Source organism: Balearica regulorum, chromosome 2 (assembly GCF_011004875.1).
Source record: "Balearica regulorum gibbericeps isolate bBalReg1 chromosome 2, bBalReg1.pri, whole genome shotgun sequence".
Taxonomy (NCBI): Eukaryota; Metazoa; Chordata; class Aves; order Gruiformes; family Gruidae; genus Balearica; species Balearica regulorum.
This window is the reverse complement of record NC_046185.1, coordinates 10532994-10545043: the sequence shown is the minus strand read 5'-3', so window position 1 is coordinate 10545043 and position 12050 is coordinate 10532994. Positions and strand designations below refer to the sequence as shown.

The 12050-nt window shown below is 43.4% G+C and overlaps 1 protein-coding gene across 5 annotated transcripts in view; it reads right to left on the bottom strand.

Annotated features, from left to right (window-relative positions):
* CYRIB (CYFIP related Rac1 interactor B) overlaps positions 1-12050 on the bottom strand; it is a 96157-nt gene that overhangs the window by 64675 nt on the left and 19432 nt on the right. For 3 of the 5 annotated variants that reach the window (XM_075743324.1, XM_075743319.1, XM_075743321.1), the window contains exon 1: positions 10483-10718. The exons of the other annotated variants lie outside the window; for them this stretch is intronic. The gene's annotated coding sequence lies outside the window, so the exon portion shown is untranslated. Of the gene's footprint in view, positions 1-10482; positions 10719-12050 lie in introns of those variants that run through there. 5 annotated transcript variants of the gene reach the window in all.

Genomic DNA, 12050 nt, shown 5'->3' with positions numbered 1-12050 from the left:
AGCTTATTTTTCTTATGATTATGTTATTAAGAAATATCTTGAACTGTTAAGTCAAATCTGTGCTCATTTACAACACATGATAAAAATGAAACACCCAATCCTTTTGCCAAGAACTGCATTTTACCAGGACTAAAGTAAATACATCTAGTTGGTTTTTTTCTAACACACTGATTCAGAACCAGGAAAGAGACCAATTCTAAGCATAACAATTGTGCTTTTCATTTTAAAGAAAGCATTTGGCTTTCAATTTTTTTTAAAACGTGCAAAAATACTATGACCAAAGATGACATGTTCTCTGAGGAAGTTAAAGCTATGCAACTGTGGAAGCTAAACACAAATTACTTGAGGTTAGTGATTTTTAGTTCCTTTTCTGAAGCTACTGCATATACATCAACAACACAAAATTAAGCAGCATTGAATCATTCTGGCAGTGCTGTAAAGCCAACACATTGTGAAAATTGAACTATACTGTATTTGATATTTTTTATTCCCTCACAACTGTCAGCAACACATAGTGTGCCCTGATGAGCGAGTGCACACGTGCTTGTCCTCTGGCAGACAGGATCTGTCCTCAACAGATGGAACAAGAGCATAAGCAAAGCCTGTATCGCTGGTATACCAAAATAAAGGCTTGAAAATCACTTCAATGTTTTGGCCAGCAATTAAAATACTGGTTTCATAAAAATATACATGGGTTCTACATCAGCTCAAATTTGCTTGGGATACAAACTGCCCTACTTGAGTACTGTATTGAGATATAGTATAGCTAACTATACTGAACAGTGTGTGGACGCACATACAAGTATGTGGGTGCACGTGTGTTTTTACAGATATCTATATATACACACATGCATATAAAAATCTATACACACAGAGTAATTGTAAGATATGAACTATATCACCTTATTGTGTTGCTGTCCTCTGGAGACAGATGGTTGTTGGTTTTTTGTTTTCCTTTTTTTTTTTTCCTTTCTTTTTAAACAAAGTTTTATCATGACTGTACTTCCTTTTCTTTTTTAGTGCTGCTACTCCCAGCTCTCTCCTGATTCACCCACATGTAGCTATGCTTTGGCATGCTGCACTTCATGTTCTTTAAGTAAAAATTGTAGTGACACTTTATAAAACTGAAGATACTTGAATTGCATAAATCCACCCACAGAGGTAAAGGTGGGCAGAGCTAACAGGTCACATAAAACACACACAAAAAGCCTACATAAAGCCAGCGAACAGCACCTGAGGTTCTCATTGTTTAAAATCTTTGTTTATGTGTCCTTTCCCACAAGAAAGTACCTCAAGTTTGAACAGTAATGTTTGTCACATACCCAATATCACATCAGAAGCCAGCTGTGCTTCTAAGAAACCCAGAGAACAGATTGACTTTTCAGATCAAAAGCACTCCTGTGATCATTCCCCTCCCTAACAGGGGGGAGAAAAATCTCTACCTTAAGGTCTGGGAAAAGGATTTGCTACCAATGAATGCAAAGCTTTAAAGAGAAAGCAAGTTTGCACCAAATTTAATCTACAGCAAGCGTTCCTAGTCCTGCTAACTGCAAAGCTGATCAGCCAAATATTAACTGAACACAAGCCAACACAGTAGGCCTGGCAAGAAAAGGCAAAAAAACCACAGCTCCATCAGCAGAGGCTGCTGTTCTTTTCTTTACCCAGGAGTAAACACTATTTTCTTTTTAAAATACTATACAGTTTTCTAACAAGCATAAGCCTCATTCATAGTGATTCTCTTAAACAGAAGCTCCCAAGAAGAGCTTTGAGTGATGAGCTAGTAAGAGGATAAAGAAAAACAAAACCAAAACCAACCCTCAAAAAACCCAACAGGGTAGCAAAGAATTTTTACCCTTCCTCCTCATGACAGAAGAAACAGCAACTTTATACTTTTTATACTTCTTACATTGGTTGATATGGTTTCTCTTCTAAAGAGAAACTTGAGTACCCACAAGGGTCTACAAAAGAGCTTATAGTTCCTCCCTTCCAGTGGGTAGAGTAAGACAGAACTTTCCGTCAAACAGCTGAGTAATGTGGACGACAGAGTCTCAACTAAAAAAATAAAAATCAGCTCATTCCTCCTTCCTTCACCATAAAGGAGAGAAAGGAATTCATTGCCTACAATTCTGTTCATAAAGCTGCACCACCACTTCGACTTCCCTGTAATATTTAAACACTAAAAATAGGTGTCTCTACATCACGTGGCAGTTTGGCCCTTTAAGTTTGGCCCTAAAGCTGTGTGAATGCAGCACAGCTAAGGAATGCATCAATCTGCATCAATACCAAAAGTTTGTGGGAGTTACTTATACCACAGTATGAGTTCTTGAGAGTCACACACTGCCTGAATTAATCCCTCCTCATGTCTCTGAACAAGTAACATATTTGCACAAGAAGAAACCAGAAATAACTGCCTTTTTGACAAAAGAAGTGGCCATGTTCTGCTGCTGTATAAACAACTACCTCAAGCGCTGCCATGTTCTCCAATTCTGTTATGTTAGCTACATGACCAAAGATACTACAAACCAACAAGAAACAACTCTGAAGTTAGAATATAGTATGAATATGGAATTATAGCAAGAGAAAAAGCAGAGAGTTCGATGAGGATGTGGCTACAATATGTAAACTAGTCTAAAAAGACTCAAGTTCCAGTCATTTCTAACCATGCAAAACTAGCTGAACTTCTCTTCTTTGTGCTTTTGCTCCTCATGTGTAAAATAGGAAGCAAACCACTTCCTCATCTCACTAGACCATTCTGATAATAAGTAACTGTACTGAAAGCAGCACCAGACTACCCAAGAGGAAATTAATTGCATCTCTGGAGCAATCTAGCAAGGGCACGGTAAGGTGTTAAGCAACAAAGACAAAACTATTGAGCACCTGTTCACTAAACTAGCACCAGCCACTTCATCCTGGAGATAAAGCAAGGGTCCTAGTGGAAGAAATGGCATACAATTGTGTATCCAAGGCTGCTTGCTTTCTGCAGTTTCTACACTTTTGAGCACTGCTTCACAGGCCAACAGAAAGACCAAGTATAAATTCTTAACTAGGAGATAAGCCCGCACAATTCATCCTCATAGCTACATGCCACATCACCTGAGTCAGAACCATCTGCTCACAACACCAATTTCTACCACTTAGATATATGTATTAAGATGAAGTGGTGAAGACATAATGGCTACTAATGGCAATGGACAAAACTCAGTATGTTTGATTTCACTGTAGTCCCTTCCTCATAGTTTTTCTTACTCTACTTTTACCATCCCGAGTTCCTTCTTTACAAAATCCCAGCTTGTACTCTTACTTCTCCTGTCCAGCCTTCTCCCCATCAGCTCCCTTCTCCGTATTTCCTTTGTCCAGCAATCCCCCATTTCCCTTGATGTCCCCAAGATGCTGAGTGAGAGGCAGCATCATTCCCACACGCTCCCTCAGTACCTGACCGATACTCTCCATGCAGCCAACAAGCTCCCAACCCAACCTCTCCGCTAGTTTTTGAACAACTTGTCCCCAAACTCAGTCCCAGATTCTAATTAATATTCTTTCCTGCTTTCAGCTCAAAGCAAGCTGCTCCTCCTCCCAGTTAATTGCCATCACTCCTCACCCTCAGCTATCCTCTCCATCCAACCTCGTTCTTCTGCCATGCTGCCCGGCTGGATACATGTTTATCAGAGCATGAGTTTTCATAGGACTGTAATGGGATCAAGCTGAGGCCAGTTCTGGACTAGAGACAGGGAGAGAAGCAAAGCAAGAGGCGTAAGCCCTGCAAAAACACTCCGCTGTAAAGCTGAGATACACTACAGCTATTTGAAGACCTGTCAAAAAATTTTAAGACTACAGTTACAACATCTGTTCCCAAGCCTCACTTTTGGCAGCTACTGAAGTAGTTTGACTGAAATGCCTCTGAAAACCTGACACAATATTAACATCAATATTATAGAACATTATTTTCTCAAAGCATTAGGTCTTAATCAATAGTTTCTTACACTGCCATTTACTAGACTTTACTGTCAGTCCTACCTATGGTAAGTTCCCTACCAGGACATGATTCTACCCTGGTTTTATTAAGAAGCCATAGCTACAGAACAATAGATAGCTTCTCCATAACAAGTTTGAACATTGCTAAAATCAGAAACTTCTGAAAAGAACACAACTTGGGTTTTGTTAGGCTAGCTGAAAGCTCTTGTAAGATCATCCTCTGAACTTTAAGCTACGAGATATCAACTAGGTCATGTTATTCTGCTACTACTGGTAAGAAACTAATTCAGCTCTGAACTCTGAGATGCCAACCTAAGAACAGTTAAAGTATTTAAAGTACTATTTCAGTGTTCAGGAAAATATGACTTTAGCCAGTTGCACAGGGGAACAAGCAGCAAGTATAAACTTCTACAAGAAGTACCTAGAGCAAAAATTTCAAAACTATCATTACAACTCAATTTCCTGTTCAGCTGACAAATCCACATCTCCCCACGTAAGACTTCAACACACAAGAAATCTAACCTCTAAATCAATAAACTATTATCCATAAGCAATCCTTACATAATGCTCTGCCTTGCCCTTATGATCTTCATTTATATAAAAGGTCAGCAATTTTATCTTTGAGATGAAGCCCCATGAAGTCTGGTGGTTACATATTTCACTTCCACATTAAGAAAGAACAGTTTCAAATAACCGTATGTCTCAGCACATCAAAGATGTAAATATAACAAAAAGAAATGAACTGGCTTTTCGTGCCCAGAATGTCCTTTGCTTGAAAAGTTTCACTTTTGGGGACACTAAACAAGAAGGTTTTTTTTTAAAAAAACTACGAGCTATGAATATATTTCTTATTAATTCTTACAGCTTATTTTTTCCAGACTAGCAGCGACAGAATTCAGAAAATTACTTTTTTTTCCAGTAGAAAGGTCAAACTGATTTGTACATCAGAAGCTGAAACAAACACCTTTGTTGTCCAGCACAAAAAGACAAGAATTCCCTTTCCCTGTGAAGATGTTACCCTCAAGACTGCTGTAATAAAAAGGAGAACCAGCCATCATCCAGTGCCACGCCTGACTGAAAGCATACGCAATTAGGTCTAACTTTTGAAGTTATACAACTGCCAGAGCCACTAGTCACAGAAACAGGGCTTTCTTGTCAGCTAATTTACAACTAGGGCTCCTAGGAACTCATCTATTACCTTGTACAGTACACCAGAAAAAGTTACTCACGCTAACACTCCATTTAATTTAATCGTCTAGTACTGAAGGAGAACCAGAATTGCCTCATGGCTGAATTTGAGAGTCTTTTGAACTACGCCAGTTACACAATTTGCTCACAGAACAGCCTCCTGCTACGGGGGGAACGGTTAAACCCCGTAGTCTGAAGTAAAAACTGCTTTTACAAATGGATCTAGGACAGTGTTCTGCTGCACTCTCTTATATATATTAAGTGCTTACTAATACAAAACTCTTTTTTGTCTGGTGGTCACCGATGCAGGTAAAGCGCCTGCTGATGAGAATCAGCCTTCCAGACAAACATATTAACTGCCTACAGGATCAAGCTTTAGGTTTTGGTGTGGGTGGCAGACAGAAGGCCTGTTTTGCAAGGCATGCTATTTTTGTAGCTACAGCCACACCAAACCCAGTGCACTCAATCTCACAAGCTAAGCTGTCCCAGACCCAATTACACTATTTGCACACGGACCACCTGGGAATCTGTAGAAATGGATAAGCCAGAGAATCAGCCAAACAGTGAACAAGACCACAAACCATAGAGCATTTTCACTGAACAGGAGTGAAAGAACAAAAATAAATCCTCCGATACAAACATTATTAGAGGAACCTAGTTTTACAGACTTGATGATTGTACATATGTACAGGTTCTTTGGTTCAGAGATCTTTAGTCTCCAATTATTCCTACAATCCCACAACAATTTCATGTAGTAGAAAAAATGCTGGGTTTGCTCAGTCATACATCATTCCCCAAATACAATACCGGAACTTCAGGTTAGTGCAAATACAGCAAATAATCTTTTCTGAAACACACAAATTAGCCAATACTTGTCTAGGTACTAGAAACATAACAATTCTTTTTGTAGGTGCTAAAAAAGTAGCATTAAAGAAAATTCAAAAAAATATATTAACCAGTATTAACATTTCCAGAGTTAACCGTAAAGAAATTACTAAACATTTCACCAAGACGACCTGATTCAGTAGCAACAGTAAAGGAAGACGGTAGCATAACCAGATGACAGAGGTTGGAACAACAGATGTGAGCTCATAAGCCACATACACACACTGAGCAGGACATTGTCAGCCTCTACCTCACACCTACGACTGTCTTACAACTACCTTGAAATTCAAATTATAATGAGTGAAAGGCAAAAGAACACACCATTTTACTTGCACCTTTCAATATGCTTTGTCTGTAACTAGTTTCACTATTTCCGCAGTTGAAGGTATTCTCTGTGCATCAGGCCTTCACATGACAGAGAAGACAAAATACCAGTTCTAAAAAAGAGAATGCAATTAAAATCACAGGAGAGGGGGAACACAGGAGAAAGCGCTATAACTAAAAATACTTTCAGCTTTACCTAGTCAATTCTAAAACTGTTCATTGTTGGTTTCTGCTAAGCTCTTCTGTTTATGTAATTTTGATACATATACCTCCAGTAAGTACTGGAACTGCAAATGTAAAACAGCACCTATACAAGAGAGCTATTACTCTCAGCAAATTTTAGACAGTTTGAAACACCCTGCCAGCCGCAGCAGCCAACTTGTGACACTAGAGAACATTCCTCAATCACAGAAGGGGGGAAACTCAGGTGAATTTATAAGAGATCATGAAATTAAAGGCAATCAAGTAAGCCCTCATTTTCACACACATGAAGAGGAAAGCAGACTTCTCCACAATGGGTAGAGGTGTTAAATTTTCCACAATCACAAGGAAGAAAATACATTACATTAACATTAAAGGGAGACTTAAGAGGTATGCAAGAGGACCATCTATTTATTTAAAAGTGCTGTTGATACATGCAAATGAATGAACAGGAGTAGAAAAGACATCAAAAGGTGCATACAGCTGACCATCATTCACAGCTGGAAAATTATGTGAAATAAATCTTACCCTAACTGATGCATGTATTTCAGGTGCCACAGCTAGCAAGCACTACCAATGCTTCACATTCCCCAGCTCTTCACTCTTTCCAATCCAAGCACAGCTCCCTCCATATCCCCAGTCCCCTCGCTCTCACCACCTCTGAAGCCACATCAATAGACTTGAGGGATCCCGCTGGACCAAATGACCACCAGTACGAGACTCTGCACCCTGGCACCAAGCACACAAGTGTGGCACTGACATTCAAACCTTGTGTGGATTCAGCACATACGTTCACTTGGGCTGCATACCTCGCCTGGAGCACATTTGCTTGACAGCTGGTAGTCCATGAGATGCAATTTGACAACACTCAAAATACTTCAGCTTTGAAGATGTATTTTCAAACATTTTTACAATGAATAAGTGTCATAAAATTGATTTATAATGTACTTCAGGGTAGTTAACATTACCTTAACAGATAGGAGTCATCCTTCTCATCTTAAGCTCATCTACATCAGTGACGAAAAGTCTTGCTGTAATTCTAAGAGAGCAAGCTTTTAGGAAGGACAGGGAAAGGTGATAAACTTAATTTACACTAGTGACATTATTTCTTAAAAAAAAAAAAAAATCACACCAAAACCCCCACACAAACCTGACCGTCTAAAAAAACAAATCTAACTTCTTGCACATAAGCTTTAATTTTGCCCATCTCTACCAAGGGTATGCGTTAGTTCCACCTGTGCCCCCAGCTGGCAGGCAATAACAAAAAAAAGGGTACTTAAGGCTGTTTGTGTGTCTGTATTCTCCTAGGTACACAGCGAGGGGAAAAAAACCCTGCGTTTAGGTTTACCATGCCTAAGCAGCTACAGAAATCTGAAGTGGCCCCAAAATATGCCTTTCCAAATGACAGAGCCAATTTCTGTTACTGTATTACTCAATAATTCAGTAGTTAGCAATACAAATATTCCCCACCCTTCTGTCTCTTTACAGTATTAATACCAAGTGTTTAATGAGCACCATCAGAAGCCTGGTGACAGACACCTTGAATTAAGTTCCCCATGTAACTGTCCCCAAACCATTTTAGCTATTGCATTCAATTAATTTTAAAATTGGTTAATTCTGCTAAGTTACATAACTTCTGAAAGACACAATAAAAAATAGTTTTATTTTTCTCTTTACCCAGACATTGAGACTCCCACAAAACTCAGATAAGGGGACAGGACAGTTCTGTATGCAAGAACAGAACCAGCTAACATCACATTTCTACAGTCAGTCAGGCTCCTGCAGGAAAGATTTCATATGAAGAGGCAGAGAATTTTTGAAGACAATCTCTTCAATACTCTGTCACCTCAGGTGGCCCCAGCTAAACTGCAAACAATGAAGAAAATCTAGAGCACCTGACAACAAATGGAAGTTGTGTAACAGATGGGATCAAATTCATTCCTTACTTTCAGAAATCCATAGTACTTCTTGACAGGGATCTATTAAAACAGACACTGGGATTGCTTCTTTCTGCGGCCCCTACTCTGACAGCTAACATATGCAATAAGAAATCCGACCATTGCACTTGGATAAAAAGCTATCTACTCTTCTACTAAAAGCTTCTGTTTCAACAATGGAATACTCCCTGTACACCAGACCATTATTACTTCATGGAACAGCAGTATCTTCTTCATGTAGTTTAAGGTTTTGCTGTTACAATTGCCACCCAGAACTGAAGATAAGTTTTGCAAAACACACCTTGCTAAACAAAGGTATTTGTCAGGTGGGACCTTCTAAGTTTGGATTCACATTCCAACCTCGACAATAATAACCTCAGGCTAATTACTGTCTCCTGTCCAGTACACCTATCTGTCACAACCTACTACAGAAAATGCCCATTAACTTAAAGGTATATTTAAAGTCCAAGCAGTCAGAGCACAGAGAAAGAAAACTGTGTCAATGTGGGGGGGGGAGGGAAGTTTAAGCAAAACAGACTTTGCAGTTTTAACAACAGAAATGGTAAAAAGGAGGAACACAGGTCATTAGATCAAGCTAGAAAATGTCCTACTGGTTTGAGGATTAACATATATGCTAATGAACACTTGTATTTCCATACTACGTTATCAGAAATTCAGAATGACAGATTTTAAATGTTAGCTACCGCTAACATAACTAACACTACCACTATCACAGCAGAAAGACAGCTGTCATACTGTCACTGACATTTGGATCCAGGACGCTGATGCAATGGAGCAGAATAAGAAAAAAGAAAAACCCTTCAAGAATCTTCATAACATATAGTCTCTTGATTTCTTTGGTATCTGAAATGTTTCTTGAAGAAAGTTCTTGTATTTTATTACCATGAAAGATACGATACCAGATTAAAAATTAACAAAATAGAACCGAGTTGCAAGCGTCCTTTTTCTCGAATTACATAAGAAAGAATTAAAATCCAATTAAATTTCGATTTTATCAGCTATTTAACGAATACGTTAGAAACAACACCCTCCCGTAAGAGCTTCTGAACTCACCTTAACCCCACCTGGAATTACAGCCCCAGCATCACAGCTACCGCACACAAAATTGCAGGATACACCCTAACTACGACAAACTCTCAACAATTTCGGTATTCTGTTTCACTCGCTGCATGTTTTAGCTACAGACCGAAAGACTGCAGATGTCCCTTCAAGAGGTTTCCTCCTCCCGGTTAACCATTAACACTGTCACTCCGTTTCCCCACATCCCGAAGCACTACCTGCATCCCGCCGGGGCTGGGAGCGAGGGCTGCACCGCACCAGGCGGGCTGAAGGCCGGCGGGGAGGACGCGCTCCTCAGACCACCGCCGGCCCCCGCCACAAGCCGGCGGAGCTGCGGTCGCCAGGGGAGTTGCCTGCACTTGCACCGGGGAGCAAACCGGGTCCTCTGCCTCCGACCCGCCGCGGTGAAGGGAGGGAGCCCCGCCGGAGAGCAGGGGAAACCCAGAGGAGGGTTATTAGCACAGGGCAGGTCCCTGGCAATTAGCGTGGTTTCCCCAGGCGAGGGAGGCAGCGGCCGCCGCTTCTCCCCCCCCCCAGCCCGAAGCGGGAGGCCCCAGCGGGCGTGCAGCCCCCTCCTCGTCCTGCCCGGCGCCCCGGGCCGAGCGGGGACGGCGCTGCGGGGGCGAAGCGGCGGCGGGACGGGAAGGGCAGAGACGCGGAGAAGTTGCGGAGGGGTGAGGGGAGGCGGGCTTAGTCCGGGGAGGGGGAGAGCAACAGATGGGAGCCGGGGCGGCGGGCGGGGGGAGCCCCGTCCCCTCAGGGGCAGGCCCGGCTCCGGCGGGAAGGGGGGGGGGGGGGGGGACGGAGGCGGCTCGCCGCCAGGACCGAGGGGAACGCGAGGGATGAAGCGAGGCGCCCCGCCCGGCCCCCCGCCCTCCACGCCGCTGACACTCACCGAGCCGCCCCGCGGACGGCGATGCGGACGGGAGCCAGAGCCGCCGCCTCCCCCCGCTGAGGCCGGAGGCAGCGACAGCAGCAGCGTGGCCGGAGCCCCGCGCAGGGGAGGGCGCGGATGGCGACAGCGCCGGAGCCGCCCGCGCTGGGGGGAGGGGGGAGGAGGGGGAGGGGGAGCGAGCTGCACAGCACCACAGGGGACCGGCCGTGCGGGCGGGCGTGCGGTGACCCGGATGTACCGACGGGGGGGGGGGGGCCGACCAGCAGGTGACTGCGCAAGCGCGCCAGTCTGCCAGCGCACTGCGCATGCACCTGCTTCGACTCCGAGTGTCTCGGGCAAGGGCGGGGAAGCGAAACAGAGGCGGGCGGGCAGGGGAGGCGGCGAGTGGGTCAACCTCCTTAAAGGGGCCGCCGCGCAGGCTGGCGGCCGGGGCGGGCTCGGGAGGGGGCAGCCATCTTCCCGCAGCCCTCCGGGTGCGGGGTGAGACCTCCGCCGCCTCCCCTATCAACTCATTAAAGCCACTAACTTAACATTACGGATCGTGTTTTAAGCCAGTTGTGTGCTTTTGGTATTTTTTTTAAGGCCTGAGTCAGGGGTTTTCAATGTTTGCGGTTGGCAAAGACGTGATGGGAAAGAAAATAAGGCTCTTTGCGAAAAGCAGGGTTGCTGGCTGCAAGTCCTGTACGGATTTCTTCCCAGGTGGATCGTGTTGTAAGATCTAAGCGAAAAAAAAAAAAAGCGGGAAGTTAATGCCTCGGTGAGCTCGTCTGCCAGAGCCTGGTGCAGGAAGAAGGTCCCACCGCTCTGCGGCCCATACCCAACCGCTCCGTCTCCCCTAAAATGTCGAACATACGCAAAATGTGTTAAGAAACACAAAAATATCTATTTTAAGGACATTTCACGGACTTTATTATGTACTTCCCTCTCCGGGCACACATCCTACTGCTGACGGTTTCACCTTTTCCTCGCGTGTTACCGTGACTCGCAGAGGTCGGTGTCGTTACACTGGGACGTCGCACGCCCTGAACCACTGCTGGTCCTGGGAGGGATGCGTTTGCCAAAGCAAACACCGTGTTGAGGCTTGCTTCGTTAATAAAATTACACATATACACAGAAAGAAAGAAAAATAAGTAGTTCTGCTTGGGTTTTGTTGTTTGTTTTTTTTTTAAAGTAACCTGGAATCTAGACGATTTTCGACATTTTGCCCTGAAGTCTACTCTGGCTTCACGCTGAAGGGATCTTCTGAAGCCGAAGGACAGCTCGCACCCCTGTGGGCTGCACGAGGAGCGGTTCAGAGACCGAGCGGGACAGCTGGGCAGGAGCGTACAGATACGGCCGGGACAAAACTCTTTGCAGCCTCAAACAGTAGAGCATTATTATTGGCAAAGGTGATTATTCAATCTGAAAGAGGCAAACAAACCACCTGAAAGTCTAACCACTTCTGCTACGTTCTCTTCAGAAGCCAAATACGAGTTTGAGAACTGCCAAATATTAGTGAATACCAAGTTCCCCCAAACCCACTTTGAGAAAGAATGAAATCAGAAAGGACCTCAGAGGTTTATACATTA